We start from the raw sequence: 23,537 nt of genomic DNA, 5'->3' as shown, positions 1-23,537 counted from the left end.
CACAGGAGAAATGGGCAGAGTTTGCGCCAACCAACACCTCCTCGAAGACCACTAGCCACCAATCATGGTCACCACCTAGGCACCTCAAGGGCAGCTCCTACAAAGCAACGACACAGCGAGACCCAAAAGTGACATGTCGAGTACATCGAGAAAATCTGACAATCAAAGCATTGTCACAACCCTATACTGCTGGCCATCATCATCATTGCCAAACTAGACATACACCACCACATTGTCGGTCGTGCGTCTGCCGACTGCACTGCCATGAGCATCTAGCACATAGAGAGTTCGAATGAGATCCTAAGTCTTCAATATGACACCCCAAAGGAGGAAGCGACAATGTCGACGCCGTCACCCGACCTGACTGGGCATTAGCTTTTGAAAGATCGTGGATGTCGCCTAGAGGGGGAGGGGGGTGAATAGGCGTTTTAAAATGATTACGATTTAGGTTTGAACAAATGCGGAATAAACCTAGCGGTTAATTAGTCAAGCACAAAACCTAAAACAACTAGGCTCACCTATGTGCACCAACAACTTATGCCAAGCAAGATAAGCAACTATGTGATAGCAAGATATATGACAAGAAACAATATGGCTATCACAAAGTAAAGTGCATAAGTAAAGAGTTCGGGTAAGAGATAACTGAGGCACGCGGAGATGATGATGTATCCCGAAGTTCACACCCTTGCGGATGCTAATCTCCCTTTGGAGCGGTGTGGAGGCACAATGCTCCCCAAGAAGCCACTAGGGCCACCGTAATCTCCTCACGCCCTCGCACAATGCAAGATGCCGTGATTCCACTAAGGGACCCTTGAGGGCGGTCACCGAACCCTTACAAATGGCAACCCTTGGGGGCGGTCACCGAACCCGTACACTTTGGCAACCCTTGGGGGCGGTCACCGGTACCCGTCAAATTGCTCGGGGCGATCTCCACAACCTAATTGGAGACCCCGACGCTTGCCCGGAGCTTTACACCACAATGATTGAGCTCCGAACAACACCAACCGTCTAGGGCGCCAAGGCACCCAAGAGGAACAAGCTCTAGAGTGCCCAAACACCCAAGAGTAATAAGCTTCTCAAACTTCACTTCCACGTATCACCGTGGAGAACTCAAACCGATGCACCAAATGCAATGGCAAGGGCACACGGAGTGCCCAAATCCTTCTCTCTCAAATCCCACCGGAGCAACTAATGCTAGGGAGGAAAATGAGAGGAAGAACAAGAAGGAGAACACTAAGAACTCCAAGATCTAGATCCAAGGGGTTCCTCTCACATAAAGGAGAAAGTGATTGGTGGAAATGTGGATCTAGATCTCCTCTCTCTTTTCCCTCAAAAACTAGCAAGAATCCATGGAGGGATTGAGAGTTAGCAAGCTCAAAAAAGGTCAACAATGGGGGAAGAACACGAGCTCAAAAGGTTTTTGGGGTCAATGGGGAAGAAGACCCCCTTTTATAGGAGGGGGAAAATCCAACCGTTATGTGCTCAGCCCGCACACGAGCGGTACAACCGCTCCTGTACCGGGACTCACAGTATACGTGCAAAACCCTACCAGGCGGTACAACCGGGCGACCAGGCGGTAGCACCGGTTGAGAAGAACAACCGGACCAACCGCCCAGCCACCGCTCAACCACCGCATAGGAACAGAAGGGAGTCACCCCTGAGTGCGGTAGTCGAGCGGTACCGGGCCGGTGCAACCGCATGGCCTTGAGCACTCGGGCGGCTAAGTCCTGAGCGGTCGAACCGCTCCGGACACCGGTGGTACCGGTACGACCGGACCAACCGGGCCACCACCGTCCGAGTACCGCATCAAAACAGAGGCTTGACCGGTACTTGGGCGGTGCCTGGCCGGAACAACCGCCCAAGTCTTTGCTGAGCAAGTTGGCGGTACCACCGCCCGGAAGCAGCGGTACAACGGCTGAGAGCTCCAAGCGGTACTACCGCTGGGGCACGCGGTACTACCGCTGAGACCAGACAAAAACGACTCTCAAGAAAACCAGAACTGCCATAACTTCTGCATATGAGCTCCGAATTGAGCAAACTCAAGCTTGTTGGAAACAAGACGACGAGTAGCATCAAAACAGCGACTGGATATAGTAAGAAGAGGCAGGGGAGGTATGCCAACAAATAGAGGAGTGAAACCTCCAACCGAGAAGAACTGGCAAAACCTCCAACATCGAAAACATTATAGAAGATGCATGTGAACTCCGTTTTCGATGAACTCGAGCTTGTCATCAAGATGACCATAAGCTCTAAGACTCACAAAGAGAACCAAACAAGAACCAAGAAAGATGATGCAAGGATGCAATGGTTTGAGCTCTCTACGAACGATACGATCAAGCTACTCATCGAGAGCCCCCCTTGATAGTACGGCAATTGATCCTATGACGCGGTCTCCCAACTACCATCATGAGACTGGTAAAATAGAAAACCTATTAAGGGCAAACCTTTGCCTTGCACATGGTCCACTTGAGCTAGATGATGACAATCTTGACTCCCTCAAGTTGGACCACCTTTCTTGATTGTGTTGACTCGATGAAGACTAGTTGATTGCTCCCCCATACTCCACTATGAGTGAGCCACTCTTCCGCACATCTTCACAAGTCCATTATCACCACAAAGGACGGCAAGCTTCAAGCATTTGATCTCTTCGTGATGCTCCACTTGAACTTGCACACCGCAACCTAACCCCACAAAGAACTCTCACGAAGACCATGTGTTAGTACACAAAGCGTAATTGACAATTCTTACCATACCATGGGATCACTTGATCCCTCTCGGTACATCTTCTGCGCTTTGTGAGTTGATCAACTTGATTCACTCTTGACTTAGTCTTGATCATCCTTGAACCTTTCCAATTCTCTTCATTTGAATGATGTCTTGAAGGTAGACATGAATTATCACACAATCTTCTTCTTCAAGACATGCTTGCAATAAGCTCAACTCTCACATGACCAATCTTTGGATAATTCCTTGAATAACACCTTGGTCGACACAAACTCTCCTTGAAACCAACACATGTACTCCAAGTATGGACAAAACCTTCAAATATAACTCAAGGCAACCATTAGTCCATAGAGATTGTCATCAATTACCAAAACCAAACATGGGGGCACCGCATGTTCTTTCAGCTTTTCACCTAAAGAACTGGATCTGGGGATGTGCAAGGGATGGATTCCACGCCGACACCTCAAAGAAAGTGAAACAAAGTGCATGGACACCGACCGCCGGCAATAGCCCGACAAGGTTTAGTCTGGCGCACCGCCCAACCCAACACCTGCGCGCACCGCAGCTCCGCTAGACCGCCCGCCTCCCACGAAGCCGATGCACCGACACATGCAAGATAAACCATCTTCTCACCACCAACTAAAACCAACAGCCCAGATCCAGCCGCCCAATCAGATCCAGCATCCTCCCGTGATAGTATCGCCAAGCCCGTCAGCCATCTCCCCTGCCTTTTTCGTTGCGTAGGTTACACCTTTGGAATACCCCAGACGGGGATTTCGCTCTATTCCTCCAATCTTCACTTTACACCATGCCGACTCTCCGTCGTGGAATTAGACCAAGAGTCGAAGACCCATGCCATGCGACCCCGTCTCCAGTATCTTATCGTTTTCGCGTAGGAGATTGAGACACAGCCTTAGGGCTATGGGGAAAGTGGATCGATTGCCCTAGAAGGGCACGTTCCAGCCAGCAGGAAACCAGGCCGCCACCCCGCCATGCTAACCCGGGAAGATCCGGTGGGACCGGGACATGGGCGGTGACGTAGCCAGAAGTTCCTAGAGCCACCTCCACTGGAGCACGCAACCTGGTGTCTGCCGGACCAAGCCCAAGGAGTCGTCACACCGTGTGATAGAAGTCGCCGACGCGGAGCAGAGAAGTGCGCAGATCAGGAGTGGAGCCTCCCCCACCATGGTAAACGCTAGGGCGCGCGAGCAAGCTCCCCCCGCCACTGTCGCCTCCAGCCAGCACCCTTCGGCGATGGCCAGGGGAGTCCAAGGAGGGGCGACAACGGCGGTGGGCTAGGATTCCGCCCGTGCCGTCACAGGACCGACATGTGTGTGTGTGTGCGCGCGGGGGGGGGGGGGGGATGTGTCCACATACGGGCGGACACATCAATTAATATGTTCCATCGACTCGAGTCCAAGCATGCAAACAATGATTAGCTTGACGGTTGGTGGTGTAATCTTGTTCGGTTGATTTCTCCGCCCCTCCCACGTTCACCTTGCTTGTTTCGTGCACCCATTGCACGCGGCCTGGGGCCATCATCACCTCGGCGGGGGCGGCGTTGAGCCGCGCCGGCAGGCTCCAGCTCCTCCTCATGCTTTTCGTCCTGCTCGCTAGTGCCTCACAGGGTGCTGTGCCGGCGGTGCAGACAGGCACTGCCACCTGGTTGGGGCCACCGGACAGCGCCCGTTACGACTGTGAGTTCCATCATCATATACTCCCATATACATCGTCACCGTACCACTAGAGATCAACACATACCAACATGTGGTTGGATGATTAGAGGGACTGTGGTATCCCCAGCCCACCAGGGTTCAAATCCTGGTGCTTGCATTTATTCCTGGAGTTATTTCAGGGTTTCCGGCGATGCGCATTCAATGGGAGGAGACGTTTCCGTCGACGACGAGGCGCCTACGGTGACTTCGTAAATTTCAAGATGATATGCCGGCTCAGTCTTTCAGAGGTGCTCATAGGGATAGGGTGCGCGTGTGTGCGTTCATAGAGGTGAGTGTATGCGCGTGTATATAAGCGCTTGTGTCTGTACTGATGTTAAAAAAAAAGAGATCAATACGTACTGTTGGTAGCGCGTCACATACTATATGCTGGTGGCTAGGATCTCTCAAGAGATGATTCATTGAAAAAAGTAAATCACATCTGAAATGTAGAGGCAAAATTGGTGGCTAGGATCTCTCAAGAGAGCTACACTTTCTTCCTAAAATTTTAGGACCAATGTATATCCATCTTCCGTTTCTAACCTTGCAACTAAGACTGTATGGTGCTTTTCTTTGGAAAAACTTTTCCTAACATTCACCAAAATATTTACATTTTAGTTGATTTCGTTGCTTTCTTAACTACTATCAACTACTCCCTCCGTCCCAAAATATAAGAACGTTTTTGACGTTCTTATGTTATGGGACAGAGGGAATATTAAATAGCTGAGGAAGAATAAAAAAGCATGACCCTAGAATCTCGACAAAGTAGAGCTACAAAATTAACTGCAACCAATTTGGATTTCCGATTGCTGAAAGCTGGATAGATGAAGACTCTTTAAAGTTGCTTACTTTGCCATGTGTGGTTGCCTGTTGGGCCATTGTTGGGCTGCTGTGCGCTCTCCCAGGTTGAGCTGGGCTGTGTGTGGGTGCAGATGATTTTGCGAGAGAGGTGTGAATACGGTGTTTTTAGTCATGAAAGTAAGAGTTCAAATTATGAAGCTCACAACTTAGCGAAGTATGTTTTATCTTCTGGTGTTAGCCGTCATGTGTGGTTAAGCCACCCGGAAAATCTACCATCCGTTCTTAGAAACATTGTGACGAATTAATAAAAAGCTTCGCGAGGTTGTCTTAAAAAAAGTAGAAACATGCATTATACTAAAGTTAGTGTAAAATTGGATCATCTATTATGAAACGAAAGGAGTACAATGTATTTCACGTATTGGTCTCGTGCTGCCACACCCATTCAGACCTACATTGATCCGCCCTCGTAGTAGCTACTCCTAGTCCACATCTCTGTTGGATTACATGCCGCGTCCTCTATAAGAGGTGTTTTTAGCCAATTCTTGCTCGTCACCTGTTTACGGCGTAAACAGAAAACGTTACAAGTGTTTGTTGCCTTGCCTCTGTAATCGCATTCCTCCGTATACAGATACAGGCTAGCTATCAATCGATTAGAGAATTCCTTATTTAACACCGTGTCTAAAATTTATGCTCTATTTGACATTGATAAATAATTTGTTCCCTATCTAACAAGGAGTCTAAATTTTATACCTTTTATAACACTTATGTCCATTTTAAACCTAAATAACACCTGAAATGACCATTTTGCCCTCATGTGGTATGTTTGTGTGCGCTTGCCTGTGATGTTGCGTCTGTTTGTGTGCGCGTATGTATGTGCTACTGCTGCATATGTGTGTGTGTGTGTGTGTGTGTGTGTGTGCGTGTGCACGCGCGCGTGTGCTGCTGTTTGTGAGTTTGCTACTGCGTGTGTATGTGCATGCTGTTGTGTGCATGCGTGGTGCGTGCAGTGGCGGAGGCAGGATATTTTTCTGGTGTGGCGGAGTTTATGAAGGAGAAAATCATGTATGATATAATTTTGAAAGAACTTACTACAATACTGGATGTATATTACTTCGCTGTGTGTGTTGCTGCGTGTGTGTGTTGTTGATGCGTGCGTGTGTGCTGCTACCTGTGAGTGTGTTGCGTGTGTGTGTGTGTGCTGTGTGTGTGCGTGCTGCTGTGTGTGTGTTGTGTGTGCTACTGCCCTCGTGCTGATGTTGCGTGCGTGTGTTATTGCCCCGCACACACACACATACCACATGAGGGGCAAAAGGATCTTTTCAGTTGTCATTTAGGCTCAAAATAGACGAAAGTGTTATAAAAGGCATAAAATTTAGACTCGTTGTTACATAAGGAAGAAATTTTTTTTCAGTGTCAAATAAGGAAACGAAATTTAAGATAGTGTTAAGTAAGGAATTGTTTCTCAATCGATACAGCCAACCCCGCACCGATAACGTACGTTACCACCTAGGAGCCCATCCGGCCTCCCCCCACGACTCCATCCTCTCTAGAGTTTTTTTGAAACAAGGCAAAAGACTTGATTAAGAAGAGAGTAAGAATTGCCTGGTTAATTTATGGAAAACCAGGCTAAAACCGATACTCCTCGTCAGAGTTGACTCCTCTGCTCAATCTGTCCAGCACTGCGCCTCCCCTCGACCCCCTCCGAGGGCTGCGTCGTCACCTCCTCACGATGCCCTCTGAGTGCAGCGCCGCCACTCCTCGTCGACCCTCTTTGAGTGCAGTGCCGCCGCCTCCCCTCGATCCTCTCCTCCTATTCCAGCACAGCAGCCTCTTGATCCATCCACGCCAACCCAGCCGCCGGGAACTACTTACATTACCATACAGTCTGTAAACGTAACGGTAAAGGTAATTACCTTTACGTTTACATTACCACTCCTCAAAACAAACACCTTCATAGTGTACTCATCGCCACGTCCACGTCTCTGTTTGTTGATTTGCGCATGAATTGAAGACTTGGCCATATGTGTCTTCGGGGAAACTATGCTTACCGCGCCCTTCAAGAAAATGGTGATGGGATTCTGAGTATATTCCGGCGAGTGCGGGGTGTGTTACAAGGTGAACCATGTTCATATCTCTCTCTATATATATTGATTACTACTTGTGCTTGCTTCATCACTCGATAATGCGCAGGTAATCTGTAAGAGGCATCCTACGTGTTCCGCAGAGGGCTTGACCGTGCGGTCACGGACTCTTGTCGTGATCCATGGTCTCTGTGCACACCCACGTCTCACAAACTGAACCCCCGGAACCCTGATGACCCACAAATATAGGGGATCTATCGTAGTCCTTTCGATAAGTAAGAGTGTCGAACCCAATGAGGAGCAGAAGGAAATGATAAGCGGTTTTCAGCAAGGTAGTCTCTGCAAGCACTGAAATTATCGGTAACAGATAGTTTTGTGATAAGGTAATTGGTAACGAGTAGCAAGTAATAAAAGTAAATAAGGTGCAGTAAGATGGCCCAATCCTTTTTGTAGCAAAGGACAAGCCTGGACAAACTCTTATATGAAGTAAAGCGCTTCCAGGACACATGGGGATTATCGTCAAGCTAGTTTTCATCATGATCATATGCTTGGGTGCTGTCCTTACTTGGACAAGCATCCCACTTATGATTAACCCCTATTGCAAACATCCGCAACTACAACAGAAGTATTAAGGTAAACCTAACCATAGCATGAAACATATGGATCCAAATCAGCCCCTTACGAAGCAACGCATAAACTAGGGTTTAAGCTTCTGTCACTCTAGCAACCCATCATCTACTTATTACTTCCCAATGACTCCCTCTAGGCCCAAACAATGGTGAAGTCTCATGTAGTCGATGTTCACATGACACCACTAGAGGGATGACAACATACATCTTATCAAAATATCGAACGAATACCAAATTCACATGACTACTAATAGCAAGACTTCTCCCATGTCCCCAGGAACAAACGTAACTACTCACAAAGCATATTCATGTTCATAATTAGAGGGGTATTAATATGCATAATGGATCTGAACATATGATCTTTCACCAAGTAAACCAGTTAGCATCAACTACAGGGAGTAATCAACACTACTAGCAACCCACAGGTACCAATCTGAGGTTTGGATACAAAGATTGGATACAAGAGATGAACTAGGGTTTGAGATGAGATGGTGCTGGTGAAGATATTCATGGAGATTGACCCCCTCCCGATGAGAGGATCGTTGGTGATGACGATGGTGATGATTTCCTCCTCCCGGAGGGAAGTTTCCCCGGCAGAACAGCTCCGCCAGAGCCCTAGATTGGTTCCGCCAAGGTTCCGCCTCGTGGCGGCGGAGTCTCGTCCCGAAAGCTTGCTTATGAATTTTTTCTCAACGAAGGACTCCATATAGCAGAAGATGGGCATCGGAGGGCCACCAGGGGGCCCACGAGGCAGGGGGCGCGCCCAGGGGGTAGGGCGCGCCCCCACCCTCGTGGCCAGGGTGTGGCCCCCCTCTGGAACTTCTTGCGCTCAGTATTTTTTATATATTCTGGAAATAGCTTTCGTGAAGTTTCAGGACTTTTGGAGCTGTGCAGAGTAGGTCTCTAATATTTGCTCCTTTTCTAGCCCTGAATCCCAGCTGCCGGCATTCTCCCTCTTTATGTAAACCTTGTAAAATAAGAGAGAATAGGCATAAGTATTGTGACATAATGTGTAATAACAGCCCATAATACAATAAATATCGATACTAAAAATTGACGTATCAACTCCCTCAAAGTTAGACCTCGCTTGTCCTCAAGCAAAAGCCGAAATCGAAAAATATGTCCACATGTTTAGAGATAGAGGTGTCGATAAAAATAAAATACGGACATGAGGGCATCATGATCATTCTTAGAACAACCACACACACATATATATATATATGATATATATACATATATATATATATAGTCATATGATCTCTTATGCTAAAGTAACAATTCAATCACAATTTCAAGTATGAATCATAAACTTCATTGAGAACCAACGAACTCTAATCTCAGTCATTGAGGCAAATGCAATTTATCATAACATAGGAAAGAGTCAATATAAGAGCTTTTCAGCAAGTCCACATACTCAACCATCTTTTAGTCTTTCACAATTGCTGACACTCACGCAATATTTATAGGTATGAAGTTTTAATCGGACACATAGAAAGATAGGGGCTTATAGTTTTGCCTCCCAACGTTTTACCTCAAGGGTAATGTCAACAATAATAGTTCATGAAGACTCACATCCAATTAGCTATATATATATCAGGATCTTTCCAACATATTGTGCTTGCCAAAGGATAAAATGTAAAAAGGAAAGGTGAAGATCACCATGAATCTTATGTAAGGTAGAAGATAAAAGTAAAAGATAGGCCCTTCGCAGAGGGAAGCAGAGGTTGTCATGTGCTTTTATGGGTGGATGCACAAAATCTTAATGCAAAAGAACGTCACTTTATATTGCCACTTGTGATATGGACCTTTATTATGCAGCCCGTCGCTTTTATTTCTTCCATATCACAAGATCGTATAAAGCTTATTTTCTCCGCAATAATAAGTCATACATATTTAGAGAGCAATTTTTATTGCTTGCACCGATGACAACTTACTTGAGGGATATTACTCAATCCATAGGTAGATATGGTGGACTCTCATGGCAAAACTGGGTTTAGGGATATTTGGAAGCACAAGTAGTATCTCTACCTGGTGCAAGGAAATTGGCTAGCATGAGAGGGAAAGGCAAGCTCAACATGTTGGATGATCCATGACAATATAATTTATCTCAGATGTAAGAAAACATAACCCATTACATTGTCTTCCTTGTCCAACGTCAACTCTTAGCATGTCATACTTTAATGAGTGCCCACAATCATAAAAGATGTCCAAGATAGTATATTTATATGTGAACCACTCTTTCTTTATTACTTCCTATTCATTGCAACGATGACCAAAACTATGTTTGTCAACTCTCAACAACTTTTATTCATCACACTTTTTATATGTGAAGTCATTACTCTCCATAAGATCCATATGATCTCTTTATTTATTTTTATTTCTTCTCTTTTATTTTATTTAATTCCCTCAAGATCATAGCAAAATCATCAAGCCTTTGACTCAACACAAATCTTTATTATATAGCTTACGGACTCGATTACATAGAGGGATCATAAAGCAAAACTCACAACTAGATCATACTAAAACTTTATTCTACTAGATCAAGATATTATCAAAAGGATCGAACTAAGAAAAACGGTAAAGATAAAAGTGATGGTGATACGATACCGGGGCACTCCCCCAAGATTGGAAGTTGCCAAGGGGAGTGGCCATACCCATGTGTTTATATCTCCTTCTTTGTCGGTGAAGAGGGTGTTGGTGATGATGGATTGTCGCACATCGAGTGTAGGAGGTCTTCCAACTTACGGATAATGCCCTTGAGTGCGATGATATGCTCCTTCAACAAAATATTTTCACGTGTGAGATACTTGTTTTGTATACGAGCTAACTCAATCATCTTGAAAGCTTCGATCTCAGTTGGGGTAAGAAGATTGTGATCAAGTTGAAGGATGTCTTCTGTTGCCGGAACTTGGTCCTCCGTGGCCTTCTTGATCCCTTCATCCTTGTTGATCTCTCCGGGCTCTTCTCTCTTCAGCTCTATCTTCATTATCCAAGCATCGTTACCCTCATTGTTGGAGGAGGAGGGAGATGACATGATGCTTGGCCTTGACAACCCTGGCAGAAAACAGCTCGAAACAAGAATAGGAGATTTTTGCGTGATACGATGGTCAAAACCTTCGGGAGATTATATAATGAATTTTTACCGACCAAAAGAAATATCATGCAAGAAAACGGAGTCCGGAAAGCGCACGAGGTGCCCACGAGGCAGGGGGCGCACCCAGGGGGTAGGGCGCGCCCTCCACCCTCGTCGAAGCCTCATGTCCTCTCTGTAGCGACCAGACCTCAAACAGTCTGATCTCTGTGCTCCGGTGTCATCCCTGGATCAGTAATGCTGACACCACACAGTACTCGGAGGATTTATAGCAGAGTAGCAATCACACACTTATTACATCGAGTGTCTCAAAAGAGAACTTATTACAATAAATATGGCTTAAGGCCATCTAATAACGATAACAGTGGAAGGCTTGGAAGATAAGTGAGTCCATCAACTCCAACGGCATCACTAAGTATAGAACCACGACCTAAACTCCTTAGTCGTCGTCTGAAAAGTCTGCAACATTAACGTTGCAGCCCGAAAACGGGTCAGCACATGGAATATGCTGGCAATGTAACACATAGAGAGTAATGGAATGAAACAGCTATACTATATGCATATTTGGCTGGTGGAAAGCTCTATGGTTACAGTTTTTGTGTAAAGCCAATTTTTCCCTACTTCAAAGGAATAAATTTATTTAACTATCATGGTAGTTGTTAAACATTGAGAATGGTTGACAACATTCTCAATCCCAATTAAGCATCATCATTAAACATAACCCAACAAAATTAATTTAGAGTAACATGTTGAGATTCACATGAAAATCTAGGTACTAGATACTCAAGATGTCCATAACCGGGGACACGGCTAATCATGATTAGTTTGTTACACTCTGCAGAGGTTTGCGCACTTTTCCCCACAAGACTCGATCGCCTCCGTTTGGTTTCTCGCACTACACGGTGTTTGAGAAGACGGATGACCGAGACATAGTCTTTCAGAAGCGCTAGCACCTTACGATCGGGTAGACCGTACCACCTACATCCCCTACATCTGCTAGTCTACCACTGTAAGAGTTCGGACGACTTAGTCAACTATGCTAGAGCCCATAATAGCTTGTGGTTGCACACAGAAGTTTCTAGTATGAATAGTCTTATGATCCCTTTGAGCCTGGGTGGCGGTCCAAAAGAAAGCAAGAAAGTCCTGGAATACCCAGGTGCCTCAATCCACCCAGATGTGTGTTTAAGTTGCCACCTTAGATAAACCATTAATTAACAATCTCACATCTGTCATGGATTTCACTCACCCAGTCCACGTCTACTAGCATAGCATGGCATAATAAGCAAACGTAGAAGTAACTCCCAAAGGTTTGAAAATAAACTGGTAATAGGTACTACCTCATCTACTTCCCATCCCACAATTTAATTAGATCCTAATCATGCAATGTGTGAGGATTGATCTAATGCAATAAAACTGGGTAGTAGAAGGTATGATCAAAGTGTTACTTGCCTTGCTGATGATCCGGGAAACCTAGCGATTTGAAGTAACAGGCGGCGCACTCCGGATACTCTATCGCAAACAAACAAACGAGCATACAATAAGTACTCATCTAATGCACAGGTAAAACTCAAATAAGAGATCTAACCAGAAGGTTCAACTTAAGAACTCCGGTTGGCAAAAGAATCAAATCGAACGAAGCAACGAAAGACAAACGGCGAAAGAAAACAACTTCGTTCTAGCAATCTGGATCTAGGGCAAATTTTACAGTAGCAAAACCTTGTTTAAGTTGGTTAAACGGATAGAGGGTTTCGAGACGAATCCCTAGGCGCTTCAATCGCCTGATTCCGATAAATGAGCGAAAAGTTAAACTAAAACGAAAATCGGATCAGGAATCGCGATCAGAAAAATCGCGGATTTAATCCGAGAAAAAAGAAAAACGAAGAACAGATTAACGAACGAACGTTCGTTATCTGAAACTAAACGATGAACGCGTTCGTTAAAACGAACGAACGAGCGAACGCTCGCTAAATAAAAAAACCAAAAAAAACGATCTAAAAAAATGAAAACTAGGGTTTTCTAAAAAACCGGAGCAGTTTCTCTAAGAAAATCGGCGGCGGGGCGGCTACCTCGGCTCGGGCACTGGCGAAACTCCGGCGGGGCTCCGGGCGGCGGCGGTGGCTATGCGGGGCTGCGGGGCGACGCAGCAGCGGCGGCGGCGGCAGCAGCGCAGGCGGCGGGGGCGGGCTGCGGTGCGGGGCGGCGGGGTGAGGAGAATGGCGGCGGTGGGGCGGCTATTTAAGAGAGGGAGGGGGGCTGACTTGGGGAGGGGGTCGGGCGGCGGTGAGGCGGCTCCGGCTCGGACTCCTCCCGAGTCCGGCGGCTACTCGAGCGGGAGGCGGCGGCAGCTGGGCCCTTGGCCCAGTCGGGCGCGGTTTTTTTATAATCCGCTCGGAAGAAAAGAATAAAAAGAAATACTAAATGGACTCCAAAAATTCCGAAATAAATTTTCACGGGCTTCTAAAATCAAGCCTCACAAGGTGAACATTTATTTGGGACCCAAATGCAATTTTGAAAAACACACTTTTTTCCTAAATTCAGATAAAACACCGAAAAACTCTGAAATAAAAACTTATTTGATTTTATTATTAAATCCTCAATATATCTTTATTTTGGGAAAGTCATTTTATTCCCTCTCTCATATTTTTGTAATAGAAATAATTGATGATAAAATAAATAAAATCAAATGATCCTATTCACAAAATTTGAGAGAACTCAAATATAAAAATATCGAAATCCCCAACTCTCTCCGTGGGTTATTGAGTTGCGTAGAATTTCTAGGATCAACCAGAATGCAAAAGAAATATGATATGCATTGATGATCTAATGTATAACATTCCAAATTGAAAATTTGGGATGTTACAAACCTACCCCCCTTAAGATGAATCTCGCCCTCGAGATTCGGGTTGGCTAGAAAATAGGTGAGGGTAGTCCTTGAACAAATCTTCCTCTCGCTCCCAGGTGGCTTCATCCTCTGAGTGGTGGCTCCACTGAACTTTGCAAAAATTGATAACCTTGCTGCGAGTAACTCGGTTGGCAAACTCGAGGATCTTGACTGGCTTCTCCTCGTAGGTCAAATCGTTATCCAACTGAACAGTTTCCAAAGGCACTGTCTCTCTCAACGGTATGTCAGCCATCTCCGCGTGACACTTCTTCAGCTGAGAAACGTGGAACACATCATGAACTCCTGACAATCCTTTGGGCAATTCCAACTTGTAGGCCACTTCCCCCATACGTTCCAAAACTCGATATGGTCCTACAAATCGTGGTGCTAACTTCCCTTTAACTCCAAAACGCTTTGTTCCCCGAAGTGGAGATACTCGAAGATAAGCTCTATCTCCAACTTCGTAAACTGTCTCCTTGCGTTTAGAATCTGCATAACTTTTATGTCTAGACTGGGCTACCTTGAGCCTATCGCGAATCAACTTCACCTTCTGTTCAGACTCTTTAATCAAGTCAGGACCAAACAACTGACGGTCTCCAACTTCGTCCCATGACAACGGTGTCCTGCACCTCCTTCCGTATAAGGCTTCGAAAGGGGCCATCTTTAAACTGGTTTGGTAACTGTTGTTGTAAGAGAACTCTGCATATGACAAATTCGTCGTCCCAACTAGATCCATAATCTAGCGCACAAGCTCTCAGCATATCCTCCAAAATCTGATTGACTCTCTCGGTCTGTCCATCTGTCTGTGGATGAAAAGTTCTACTGAACTCTAGCCTGGTACCCAAAGTTTCGTGCAACTGCTTCCAGAACTTTGAGGTAAACTGGGTTCCTCTATCTGATACGATACTCCTTGGAACTCCATGCAGACATACGATCCTGGTCATGTATATCTTTGCGAACTTAGCACTGGTGTAAGTGGTCTTTACTGGGATGAAATGAGTTACTTTCGTCAATCGATCAACTACAACCCAAATTGAGTCATAGCCTGAACGAGTCCTGGGCAATCCCGTGATAAAATCCATGCCTAGCTTATCCCACTTCCATTCGGGTATCGGCAATGGTTGTAACAATCCTGCTGGCTTCTGACGCTCTGCCTTTACTCTCTGACATACATCACAAACGGCTACATACTCCGCTATATCCTTCTTCATTCTGGTCCACCAGAAAATATCCTTCAAATCCAGATACATCTTGGTATTTCCTGGATGAATTGAATATGGTGAATCATGTGCCTCTTGCAAAATCAACTTCCTGATCTCTGGGTCATTGGGCACGTAAACGCGGTCTTCAAACCATAGGGTGTCGTGTTCATCCTCACGAAATCCTTTAGCTTTTCCTTTGCTTAGTTTCTCCTTTATAGCGGCAATCTCTTTGTCAGTTTTTTGAGCTTCTCTGATTCTATCCATCAAAGTTGACTGAATCTCCAATGTTGCTACATAGCCTCTCGGAACTATTTCCACACATAGTTCACGAAGATTATCCGCTAACTCCTTGGGATTTCTCCCGTCATTAATGTATTGACATGGCTCTTACGGCTTAATGCGTCAGCTACTACATTAGCCTTTCCGGGGTGATAATGCAATTTCATATCATAATCCTTGATAAGCTCCAACCATCTCCTTTGTCTGAGATTCAACTCCTTCTGGGTGAAAATGTACCTCAAATTCTTATGATCCGTGTACATCTCACAATGATTTCCAATGAGAAAATGTCTCCATGTTTTCAAAGCATGCACTACGGCTGCTAACTCCAAATCATGCATAGCATAATTCAACTCATGAGGCTTCAGTTGTCTTGAGGCATATGAAATAACTCTCCCTTCCTGCATAAGCACTGCTCCAAGTCCTCGACGTGAAGCGTCGTAGTACACCTCATAATCTTTGGTCTGGTCTGGCAAAATCAACACTGGTGAGGTAACCAAACATTTCTTCAACTCATGGAAACTAGCCTCACACTCCTCTGTCCATATGAACTTGGTATCCTTCTTTAATAACTTTGTCATAGGCTTCGCAATCTTTGAGAAATTCTCAATAAATCTCCGGTAGTATCCTGCGAGTCCAAGAAAACTCCGGATCTCTCCAACTTTTGTTGGGGCTTCCCGCGTGGTCACGGTATCAACTTTAGTGGGATCAACTGCTATACCTTCTCCAGATATAACGTGTCCGAGGAATCCTACTTCCTTCAACCAAAACTCACATTTGCTGAACTTGGCATATAATTGATGTTCTCTGAGCTTTCCAAGTACCAAACGCAAATGCTCCTTATGTTCCTCTTCATTCTTCGAATAAACCAGGATATCATCAATGAACACTACGATGAACTTATCCAAAAACTCCATAAACACTTTGTTCATCATGTTCATAAAATAGGCAGGTGCGTTAGTCAGACCAAATGACATAACGGTATACTCATACAACCCATATCCGGTAGTAAAAGCTGTCTTCAGAATATCCTGTTCTCGAATCTTCAACTGGTGGTATCCTGATCGCAGATCGATCTTGGAAAATACCTTAGCTCCTTGCAATTGATCAAACAGATCGTTGATCATTGGTAATGGGTACTTGTTCTTGATCTTTACTTCATTCAATCCTCGATAATCAACAACCATCCTTAACGATCCATCCTTCTTCTCCACTAGAAGTACTGGCGATCCCCAAGGTGAAGAACTTGGGCGAATATATCCCTTATCCAGTAACTCCTTAATCTGCTTCTTAATTTCCACCAAATCCTTTGCTGGCATCCTATATGGTCTCTTTGATATTGGCCCTGTGCCTGGCAATAGCTCAATCAAGAACTCAATATCTCTATCCGGTGGCATGCCTGGCAACTCTTCTGGAAATACATCAGGGAAATCCCTTACCGCTGGTACTTCCTCCTGCACAACTCCTGTTAGGCAATTTACTTGGGCCCTCTTTGGCACATGCCGGGATACATACTTGATCCTTCTCCCTTCTGGGGTAGTAAGCAAAATTGACTTACTAGCACATTCAATATTCCCTTCATACTTTGATAACCAATCCATGCCTAATATCACATCCAATCCTTGAGATTCCAATACTATTAGGTCTGAGGGAAAAACATAGTTACCAATCCTTAATGGTAACCGGTCACACCATAGACTAGCCACCTACTCTGCTCCGGGCGAGGTTACTAACATGGGTGACCTAAGGGCTTGGGTTGGTAGGTTATACTTATCCACAAATCCCCTTGAGATGTATGAATGCGATGCACCAGTATCAAAAAGAACTAGTGCAGTAAATGACTTAACCAAAACTTACCTATTACTGCATCGGGCTGAGCTTCAACCTCCTCCACGCTAACGTGGTTCACCTGTCCCCTGTTGAAAGGGTTCGTCTTCTTCCCAGAACTTCCATTGCCATTTTGGCCTTCAGGACATTCATTGGCATAATGTCTTGTCTTCGAACACTTAAAACAAGTGACTTGACTTAGGTCCTTCTTGGCTGGGGTTGAGGGATTGGTGCAGTTCTGGCCGTTGCTTCCTCCATTGCCATTACCATTTTTGGTGCCATTGTGATTGTGCGAGCTACCTCCTCCATGGGTATGCTGAAAGTGTCCTCCCGGTCTAGGGGTAAAACGTGGCTTCTGCTGAGCTCTTGAATTGTACTTTCCTTGTCCATATGTCCTCTTGCGATTTTCAATTTCCTGCTGCTTCCCTTCAATCATAAGAGCAAGATCTACCAACTCCTGGTAGTTGTTGAAGGTGGCTACCATCAACTGCATGCTCAACTCATCATTCAGTCCTTCCAGAAACTTCTCTTGCTTAGCTGCATCCGTAGCGACGTCATCTGGGGCATAACGTGCTAACTTACTAAATTCCTCCACATACTGGCCAACTGTCCGTCCTCCTTGGCGCAAGTTACGAAACTCACGCTTCTTCATGGCCATAGCTCCTGCTGAAACATGGGCAGTACGGAAAGCCTGCTGAAACTGGTCCCATGTGACAGTGTCTATAGGAAAAGTGGCTGTGAAATTCTCCCACCATGATGCTGCGGGTCCTTCTAGCTGATGTGTGGCAAACTTCACCTTCCCCGCATCTGTGCATCCTGCTGTGGTCAACTCCCTAGCTATCTTGCGGAGCCAATCATCTGCTACTATCGGCTCGGTGCTACTGGAAAACACCGGCGGATTCAGCCTAAGAAAACGGGCTAAGTGGTCAACAGGTGGTGATGGTGGTGGTGGGTTGTTGTTGTTGTTGTTCCCCTGATTCTGATTCTGGACTAGCAACTGCATCAATGTGTTCTACTGCTGGATCAACTGGGTGAGCTCCGGTGGGAAAGAAAATCCGGGGTCACGTCTCGGAGGCATCTGTGGGTTTAGAAAAGATGAGATCTAAGAATAGAGGGGGTCTAAAGAGAAAACACTACCCATATGCACATGAGGCAAAACAAACAATTCACTTCAATCAATCAAACAAAGGCATACAATCGATCTAACTATCGCAAAAGTGCTCGGACTACTATATTTACATGGTGGACTACTACTACTGATGAGGTGGTCTACTAGAAATATTCTTCGGTTGCAGATTCCATGATATTTGCTCCAGCTTCATCAACATAGTTTTCATCGCTACTATCTGCTTCCGAGTCGGTGCCGTCGATGATGATGTAGTCTTCCGGGTTAATTTCCTGGGGTTCTTCGTCTTCATCTACTGGCGTAGGGCCTCCCATAAATATTCCAATCTTCTTGATCAGGTCGTCATTCTTCTCCACCAATACTTCAATTTCTTCTTCATAATCTTCATGTGTAGCCTTGAGTTCTTCCTCCAGTTCCTTGATTCTAGTCTTAGCCTTCTTCAGATCTATCATGTCGGCACACATCTGGTTCTCCTGTCGTCGAATGTGCTGGTTTAATTCCTGGATAAAAGCTGCGATTGATCTATCCTTCCTAGTGCTGATCATCTCCCAGTGTTCATCTCGGCGCCCACAAATCTGGTAGATAGTATCCTTGAGATCCTTGCGGTAGACTTCTCCAATGCGTCCCATGGCGATGTGAGCTGCCATGCTCTTTCCTAGACTCCAAGTTGGTGCATCAAATGAAAACTCTATGGGCTTAGTGACTGGCATGAACGTCCTGCCTGGAACTTGAACTTGAATCATCCAGCGCTCTTCTTCAGGTAAAGTGGCGTTGTAGGTTCCCGTGAAGCTTGGTACTCCTATGTTCAGGTATCTAGTGACTTCCTTCAAGTGTCGTCCAAAGGGTGTATCTTCATCCGGTTGTGTGAACTTGTTCCTTGCATCCGCCATCCTAAAGAGTAGAAAAGATGAGAAGTTAGAAGAGAAGAGAGTGAATAGTGATCTAGGTCTTTTAGCTTAGTGGTCGTGTCCTACAATCAGGGTGTGCTCTGATACCATCTCTGTAGCGACCAGACCTCAAACAGTCTGATCTCTGTGCTCTGGTGTCATCCCTGGATCAGTAATGCTGACACCACACAGTACTCGGAGGATTTATAGCAGAGTAGCAATCACACACTTATTACATCGAGTGTCTCAAAAGAGAACTTATTACAATAAATATGGCTTAAGGCCATCTAATAACGATAACAGTGGAAGGCTTGGAAGATAAGTGAGTCCATCAACTCCAACGACATCACTGAGTATAGAACCACGACCTAAACTCCTTAATCGTCGTCTGAAAAGTCTGCAACATTAACGTTGCAGCCCGAAAACGGGTCAGCACATGGAATATGCTGGCAATGTGACACACAGAGAGTAATGGAATGAAACAGCTATACTATATGCATATTTGGCTGGTGGAAAGCTCTATGGTTACAGTTTTTGCGTAAAGCCAATTTTTCCCTACTTCAAAGGAATAAATTTATTTAACTATCATGGTAGTTGTTAAACATTGAGAATGGTCGACAGCATTCTCAATCCCAATTAAGCATCATCATTAAACATAACCCAACAAAATTAATTTAGAGTAACATGTTGAGATTCACATGAAAATCCAGGTACTAGATACTCAAGATGTCCATAACCGGGGACACGGCTAATCATGATTAGTTTGTTACACTCTGCAAAGGTTTGCGCACTTTTCCCCACAAGACTCGATCGCCTCCGTTTGGTTTCTCGCACTACACGGTGTTTGAGAAGACGGATGACCGAGACATAGTCTTTCAGAAGCGCTAGCACCTTACGATCGGGTAGACCGTACCACCTACATCCCCTACATCTGCTAGTCTACCACTGTAAGAGTTCGCACGACTTAGTCAACTATGCTAGAGCCCATAATAGCTTGTGGCTGCACACGGAAGTTTCTAGTATGAATAGTCTTATGATCCCTTTGAGCCTGGGTGGCGGTCCAAAAGAAAACAGGCAAGTCCTGGAATACCCAGGTGCCTCAATCCACCCAGATGTGTGTTTAAGTTGCCACCTTAGATAAACCATTAATTAACAATCTCACATCTGTCATGGATTTCACTCACCCAATCCACGTCTACTAGCATAGCATGGCATAATAAGCAAACGTAGAAGTAACTCCCAAAGGTTTGAAAATAAACTGGTAATAGGTACTACCTCATCTACTTCCCATCCCATAATTTAATTAGATCCTAATCATGCAATGTGTGAGGATTGATCTAATGCAATAAAACTGGGTAGTAGAGAAGGTATGATCAAAGTGTTACTTGCCTTGCTGATGATCCGGGAAACCTAGCGATTCGAAGTAACAGGCGGCGCACTCCGGATACTCTATCGCAAACAAACAAACAAGCATACAATAAGTACTCATCTAATGCACAGGTAAAACTCAAATAAGAGATCTAACCAGAAGGTTCAACTTAAGAACTCCGGTTGGCAAAAGAATCAAATCGAACGAAGCAACGAAAGACAAACGGCGAAAGAAAACAACTTCGTTCTAGCAATCTGGATCTAGGGCAAATTTTACAGTAGCAAAACCTTGTTTAAGTTGGTTAAACGGATAGAGGGTTTCGAGACGAATCCCTAGGCGCTTGAATCGCCTGATTCCGATAAACGAGCGAAAAGTTAAACTAAAATGAAAATCGGATCAGGAATCACGATCAGAAAATCGCGGATTTAATCCGAGAAAAAAGAAAAACGAAGAACAGATTAACGAACGAACGTTCGTTATCTGAAACTAAACGATGAATGCGTTCGTTAAAACGAACGAACGAGCGAACGCTCGCTAAATAAATAAAAACCGAAAAAACGATCTAAAAAAACGAAAACTAGGGTTTTCTAAAAAAACCGAAGCGGTCTCTCTCAGAAAATCGGCGGCGGGGCGGCTACCTCGGCTCGGGCTCCGGCGAAACTCCGGCGGGGCTCCGGGCGGCGGCGGTGGCTATGCGGGGCGGCGGGGCGACGCAACGGCGGCGGTAGGCGACGTGCGGCGCGCGGCGGCAGCAGCGCAGGCGGCGGGGGCGGGCTGCGGTGCGGGGCGGCGGGGTGAGGAGAGGGCGGCGGTGGGGCGGCTATTTAAGAGAGGGAGGGGGGGCTGACTTGGGGAGGGGGTCGGGCGGCGGCGAGGCGGCTCCGGCTCGGACTCCTCCCGAGTCCGGCGGCTACTCGAGTGGGAGGCAGCGGCGGCTGGGCCGGCCTGGCTCGGCTGGGCCCTTGGCCCAGTCGGGCGCGGGTTTTTTTTTATAATCCGCTCGGAAGAAAAGAATAAAAAGAAATACTAAACGGACTCCAACAATTCTGAAATAAATTTTCACGGCCTTCTAAAATCAAGCCTCACAAGGTGAACATTTATTTGGGACCTAAATGCAATTCTGAAAAATGCACTTTTTTCCTAAATTCAAATAAAACACCGAAAAACTCCGAAATAAAAACTTATTTGATTTTATTATTAAATCCTCAATATTTCTTTGTTTTGGGAAAGTCATTTTATTCCCTCTCTCATATTTTTGTAATAGAAATAATTGATGATAAAATAAATAAAATCAAATGATCCTATTCTCAAAATTTGAGAGAACTCAAATATGAAAATATCAAAATCCCCAACTCTCTTCGTGGGTCATTGAGTTGCGTAGAATTTCTAGGATCAACCAGAATGCAAAAGAAATATGATATGCATTGATGATCTAATGTATAACATTCCAAATTGAAAATTTGGGATGTTACATTTCCGGTCTGCTTCTTATTTTCCTATTTTATTAAATATTCCAAAACAAAGAAATATTGTCATTAGAACTGTTTTGGAGTCGGTTTACTTACCGTACCACGTACCTATTCCTTTTTGGAGTCTGAAACGTTCCGGAAAGTTTCCCTTATGTATTCCTCCGGGGTTACGGTTTCAATAATATTGGTTTCAACATTTATGGTATTACCTGAGATATAATGTTTGACTCTTTGACCGTTCACCACCTTCGGATTTGTGCCTTTGAAGTTGTTGATTTTTATGGCACCGGAACGATAGACCTCCTCGATAACGTAAGGATCTTCCCATTTAGAGAGAAGTTTTCCTGCAAAAAATCTTAAATGAGAGTTGTATAGCAATACATAATCACCTGCATTGAACTCACGTGATGTAGGGTAGAGACCCTAATCGGCCGATCTTTCACGAAAGGAGCGGATCCCGGGGAAAACACGAAGAACACGAGGATGAACGGAAGGGAAACACAAGAGGAAATCACTAAACCGACACGAATAAGTCACACATGGGCTAGATCCTCGAGTACATAGAACGATACACGAATCCACGGACAACTAGGGACGATACACGATAACCGGTTCTTCTCCATGAGGAGGTCTTGAATCCACAAGGGGATCTTCCCTTGAAAAGGGGTCTTGAATCCAAGGTGGATCTTCTCCGAAGAGGCCGCGGTCTCTCACGAGGTGTAGATCCGATGTGGATGAGCGAAGCTCTATCTCTGAGTATGAGCTAAACCAACGCTAACCCTAGCTAGGATGAATGGGGGGGGGGTCTATTTATAGTCTAAGTGCAAATGGGGGCGAAGTGAAGGGGTACATGGGCCTCGGGCCCGAACACTGTGCGCAGACAGGTACCGGACGTCCGCTGGGGACCGGTCGTCCGGTGTCTCAGGAGCTGCCGGACGTTCGGTGTCCTCCGGTCGTCCGCTGGTTCCGCTCTGTGATGGGGGTGCCGGACGTCTGGAGGCGTCGGTCTTCCGCTGACTTTGGTTTGGGTGCAGGTGCGCCGGTCGTCCGGTCCGGACCGGACGTCCGCTTGTTTGCTTTGGGTGTCGGGGCACCGGTCGTCCGGCCTGGACCGGACGTCCGCTGGCTGGGACTCGGCTGATGCTTCAGGCGCTGGATGTCCGGTCCCGGCCAGTCGTCCGGTGGCTGGGACTTTTCCGGCAGCCCTTCTTCTTCTCCGTCTTCTCATCCATCTTCCTCTTCCTCTTCTTCTTGTCCTTGCTCCTTAGCTTCTCCATTGTACCTGAGTATGCACAAAGTATCTGTATGAGGTAGTAGCCATGCTTCATGTGCATCGAAGTGGAATTGTGAGAGGAGAGATGTCACCTCGGTTTCAAGGGCTCCTGCACGTGATCGAGTCATGGGTCCGGTAGGCACTTGATGAGACGATGGTAGGTCCATGGGGATGACCTTGGGATGC

This window comes from Triticum urartu, chromosome 5A (genome assembly GCF_056163025.1).
Source record: "Triticum urartu cultivar PI428250 chromosome 5A, HENAU_Tu73, whole genome shotgun sequence".
In the NCBI taxonomy this organism is placed as follows: domain Eukaryota; kingdom Viridiplantae; phylum Streptophyta; class Magnoliopsida; order Poales; family Poaceae; genus Triticum; species Triticum urartu.
This window is presented reverse-complemented; position numbering follows the sequence as displayed.